This window comes from Sarcophilus harrisii, chromosome 4, assembly GCF_902635505.1.
Source record: "Sarcophilus harrisii chromosome 4, mSarHar1.11, whole genome shotgun sequence".
Lineage (NCBI taxonomy): Eukaryota > Metazoa > Chordata > Mammalia > Dasyuromorphia > Dasyuridae > Sarcophilus > Sarcophilus harrisii.
The window spans coordinates 395,038,282-395,044,281 of record NC_045429.1 but is presented as its reverse complement, the minus strand read 5'-3'; positions in this window follow the sequence as shown (position 1 = coordinate 395,044,281).

The window sequence follows — 6,000 nt, the reverse complement described above, 5'->3', positions numbered from 1 at the left end:
ACAGACAGTTTTCAGAAGAAAAAATTAAAGCCATTTCTAGTCATATGAAAAAAATGCTCTAAATCACTATTGATCAGAAAAATTCAAATAAAGACAACTCTGAGATACCACTTCACAACTCTCAGAGTGGCTAAAATGATTAGGAAAAGTGAATGATGAATTTTAGAGGGGATGTGGGACACTAATGCATTGTTGATGGAGTTGTGAATGATCCAACCTTTGTGGTGAGCAATCTGGAACTATGCCAAAAAGATACCAAACTGTGCATATCCTTTGATCCTGAAGTGTCTCTACTGGGTCTATATCCCAAAGAGATCATAAAGGAGGGAAAGGGACCCACTGTGCAAGAATGTTTGTAGCAGCCCTTTTTGTAGTGGCAAAAAAGTGGAAATTGAGTGCATGCTCCTCAGTTGGGGAATGGCTAAATAAATGATGATATATGAATGCAATGAAATATTATTGTTCTGTAAGAAATTACCAACAGGATGATTTCAGAAAGCAGAAACCAAAACAGTGTGCAAAGTAATAACAAGATTATATAATGACTGACTCTGATGAACTTGGCTCTTTTCAACAATGAGGTGATTCAGGCCAATTCCAATAGACTTGTGATGGAGAGAGCCATCTTCATCCAGAAAAAGAACTATGGAGAGTGAAAGTGGATCAAAGCATCGTATTTTCATCCTTTTTTGTTGGTTGTGTTTGCTTGTTTTTCCCCCCTTTCTTGTGTTTTTTTTTTCCATTTTCATCTGATATTTTTGTGCAGCATGATGAATATGGAAATATTTTAGAATTGCACATGTTTAGCCTGTATCAGATTGCCAGCTATCTTGGGGAGGAGGGAGCAAAGGAAGAAAAATTTGAAACGTAAGATGTTGGAAAGGTGAATGTTGAAAACCATCTTTGCATGTATTTAGAAAAATAAAATGATATTTAAAAAAAGATATGCAAAATAAATGCAATAAAATAGAATGGGAGAAGCATCTAGCAGATGGGGGAATAAAAGGCCTTATCTCATTGAGGATATCATATTCTCCTGGAGCTGCACTTTGAAAAAGACTAAGAATTCTAAGAAGGACCAGTGAGTAGAGTCCCACTTTAGGAATGAAGGTAATGCAATAAGATAGGGGATAAAATGTCTTGTGTGAGAAAAAGCATGAAAGCTAATTTGGCTGAACTGTTGTTATGTCAAACACATATCAACAGGAGGATGCAAATAAAGTATAATGTGTTTATCTGATCTTCATAGGAAACTATTCAATGTACCTAGAATGTCCATTTATTTATTTTCATTCTCAAAGTGCTCAGGTTTTTTTTTTTTTTTTTTGAATATTATTTTCTAAAAAAAATCTGTAGAACATAGGAAGGGGAACAATGTTCAGTGAGCCTGATAAGGTACATTAAAGTCAGGTTGTAAAGGATTTTAAATGACATCAAACAAGTATAAAAGTGTCTTACCCTAAATGAAATTGATAAATGTCAACCTTTAGCTAGGTAATGTCCAATTTCACTATAAGGAATCTAGACTAAGTTAACTTAGCCAATTTTGATGGGCTCTGATATCAAGGCCCTTATAGAAATTTGACTAGTTTTTAAGAAATCAGGTACTAAGCAAGAAAGTAAATAAATAAAATTGAAAATATATCCTATAATCTCTTCCAAAATCCTATTCTGATGGTTTATGTAGATGAGCCTAGGCTCTTGAAAGTTATGTCCATAGAATATAAAATCTAGAAAGTTATAATATTCAGGAAAAATTTAGAATTTGGCTCTGTATGAATGTTGCCTGAAAATCAGACTTAGCCATGTCTGGATAAACTGATCACCTGACAGTCAACCATTAGATAATGGATTTATTTCAGTCACCAAAATTCAAAAATAGCAGCTATGAAGATAAAGGAGTTTCAATATATTTCAGTTGGTGGAATACTTAAACTAATGAAAAATTGGTATCTTGAAGTATCTGATGTGTTAGCATATTTAATCACTAGTTACTAGACTGGAACTTCTGTTTACTGATATCAGATAAACAAAGTATCATTATCCAGCTAATAAGTATTGGAGAAATGAGGACTTATTTTTTCATACTAAGGAATTTTAATCTATGTAAAAATGTGGATAAAGTAATTCAGAAAATCATAAGAGGAATACACACAGTTTAAAAAGATAAATAAAGAAGAAACATGTACTTACTCCTGACAGAGAGATGATAAACTTAAAATGCAGAAAATTACACATTTTTGGACATGGTGAATGAGGGAATTTGTTTTACTGAATCTTGCAGCCATATATTGAGATTTTGGGGACTTTTTAAAAATCCTCAAAGATAATGAGAATTATCTTTGTATTAGGACCCCAGGTTGAACATTTGTTACAAGGATGATGCTAACACTTCCCTAAACAAAATAAGTCAATTTTGAATACTTTACATCTCTCCCATATGGTTCGTTAAAATGATACTCATAATTTACAAACATTATTTTCATCTTATTTTATTGTAGTTTTAAATTTTGCTTTTTAACTCTTTATTGCCATAAGTGATCATTAAATATCATTCATTTTGTTGCAGCAGGATGATTGAGAACATTCATGGCTGTCCGGTCCTTCAAAAGCCACTAGTGCCTGAAAGCATAATTAATAGGGTCCTACTCTTCTAAAAACATGGGTGATAAGACACCTTTATCCTGTTCCAATAACTAAGGTACCTGATCCTGGACAAGGTATATAAAACTCATATAAACAAGGCAAGAAGGGCTATGAGGTTGTCCATAGTCAGTGGGATAGCATCTCTAAGGTCTTTCAATAATCAGACTACACAGCAAGACTCATTGTCAGTACACCGACTTCTGAACATGTGGAGATGATGATACTTAGTTCCTGGTTCTTCTAGTACCTGCCCTTTGTAATGGGCAAATGAGTCTCTTCTACTAGAAGCAACCTACTGGTAATCTATTTCTAAAGCATTTAGTCATTCCTGCTACAGATAAAGGGATGAGTTGGGACTTCCACAAACATCATTAGATTAGCAAGTTCTTAAAGAACCTGCTGAGCATAGTACATGCTGTGAAGTCCTACCATAACCTCCATCCTATGGGAAGCCTGTCACCAGAAGGATCTGCAAGGACACATCAGCATGTTCTCCTATCTTAATCCATCTTAGAGCACACTGTTCTTTCCACTCATCTCCTCAGTAGAAAAGCAGATCTGGAGTCAGAATGAGTTGAACCAAAACAAAAGCCATTTATAACTCTGGGAGACATTATAGGACCCATTTCCAGCAATTAACCAGATCACACAGAGATATTCAACTCCTTACCACCAATGATAGCCTGTCCTCTCAGAAACACCAGAGAGTTCCTATGAATAATATTATTTCCACTTGTATCTATGTCATCTATTTTCTTCAGCACTGCATTTAATTCTGGGGACTTGACAAAGAAAACGGTGATATTTAAGAATATGCTCATTACAGAACCAGAAGATCATTATACACAGCAACAAGAAGGTGATACGGTAATCAATTCTGATAGACATGGCTCTCTTCAATAATGAGATGACTCAGACCAGTCCCAATGATCTTGTGATGAATAGATCCATCTACACCCAAAGAGAGGACTGTGGGAACTGACTGCAGTTTACAACATAGCATTTTCAGTCTTTTTGTTGTTGTTTGCTTGCATTTTATTTTCTTTTTCATTTTTTCCTATTTGATTTGATTTTTCTTGTGCAGTAAGATAATTGCATAAATATGTATGCATATATTGAATTTAACATATATTTCTACCATGTTTAACACATATTGGATTATTTGTCATCTAGGAGAGAGGGTGAGGGTAAGGGGAGAAATTGGAACATAAGGTTTTGCTAGGGTTAATGTTGAAAAGTTATCCTTGCATATGTTTTGAAAATAAAAAACTTTAATAAAAAAGAATATGCTCATTATAATAATGATGTAAACATTTGCAAAATGTCAATACCAAGAAGAAAGAACATTGGGTTTGTCTCTTAGTAAAATAATAACATTAGTTTAAAAAAAGTATAAGGGCTCTTAATCCTGAGTGTATTGAAGGACTCAGCAAATATTTTATTAAGCCTTTTTATCAAGGTACATTGATTGCAAAAGAGGAAACCTGAGTCATAAGGATACAGCCTCACTCAGGCTCAAATTCTCACTTTAGATTAAAATATCATCCTTTAGATTTCATATATAATTGCAGACTCTGAACTTTCCTTTTGATTCTGAGCTCTCTGAAATTAGAGATTATTTTTGCCTTCCAATGTATTCCCAGCACTTACCACAATACCTGGCATATAGTAAGAAAGCTCAATAAGTGTTTCTCAGCTTGACTTCAGAGAAAAAAAAAATACACACACACACACGTGTGTGTGTGTGTGTGTGTGTGTGTGTGTATTTTATTGTTATTGAGTCATTTTGGTCATGTTCTACTTTTCATGACTCCATTTAGGGTTTTCTGGGCAGAGATAATGAAGCTATTTTCTTCTTCAAATCATTTTTACAGATGAGGAATTGAGGCAATCAGGGTTGTATGACTTGCCCAGAAGTACACAACTAATAAGCATCTGAAGCCAGATTTAAACTCAGAAAAAAAAAAAAAAACATGACTCCAGGACAAGCACTCTATCCACTGCACTACTTAGCTGTCTGATACACACACACACACACACACACACACACACACATATGCAACCAATCAGCAATCAATAATCACTTATTAAGTGTGCCCACTACGTGCTAGACACTATGTGCTAATCTCTGAGGACATAAAGAAAGACAAAAAACAAAAAACAAAAAAAACAATCTTTACCTTCAAAGAACTTACAACATAAGCGGGGGGAGAGGGAGGAGGGAGACAAAATGCAAACAAATATATATATAAAGCAAACTACATAACAGGATAAATAGGAAATAATTAATAAAGAGAAAGCACTTGAATTAAATTTCCCAAAGTTCCTTTGGAAAGATTTTCTATAAAAAAGAGGATCTAAGTTGCAAACTTAAAGGAAGGCAAGAAGAATTAGTAGGGAGAGTTGAGAGAGAACAGGAAGAGTTTTCCAAGCCTAAATGATAACCAGAGAACATGGTTTTTGTTTGTTTTTTGAGGCATTCAGGGTCACATTAATTAATAAGTGTCAAGTGTCTGAGGCTGGATTTGAACTCAAGTCCTCCAGGGCCCCATGCTCCAGAGAATGTACCCAGAACCAAGATGAAGTGTCTTGTTCATGAAACAGCCAAGAAACCAGTATCACTGAATCAGATAGGGAATAAGTAGTAGATAAGAAGACTGGAAAAATAGAAGCGGGGGGGGGGGGGGGGGGGGGGATAGATTATGACAGTCTTTGAATCATAGAGAAGAATTCTGCTTAAAATATACCTGAAAAGTTGCCATCTTACCTTGAGTCTAAATGTTTCTAACTTTTGTCCATTTCTCATCTTTTTTGCCTTTTCTTTTTTTTAGTAAAATAGAATAAATGTATTCCATATGCCATAAGGTACCAGAAGATAAGAATGATTTTTACTTGTAACCAGAGATAGTTGGGATTGTTCTCAAAATTAATTAATATTTGAATCTTTGTAATTTGCAATTCCTTTATCTCATCATAAAGTCCTTGAAGCTGTGTTACTGATTGTCATGATCTTACATCACAAAATGTTATCTTTGGCTTGTTTCCCCTTTTTAATAGGAAAACACTGTGTTCTTGATTTGTAACTTTAATGGATGCTTTGTAATCCTAATGATTGCTTATGCAATGGAGCTTCAGCACAGTTCATCTGCTTGAGCCACAGAGACCTGCTCTCCATAAGGGTGAGTGGAAGAAGTGATTACAGCTAAAATGTTGTGCTAGGAAGGGGTTGTAAGGAGCCCTCCGAGCTTATGGCAACTGTGACAGGAAGAGATCATGGCCTGTGTGGAAACACAGGGAGCTGATGCTGATCCCACAGTTTTGGTTTTTTTCCACGTGATTTTGTTGTTGTTTAGG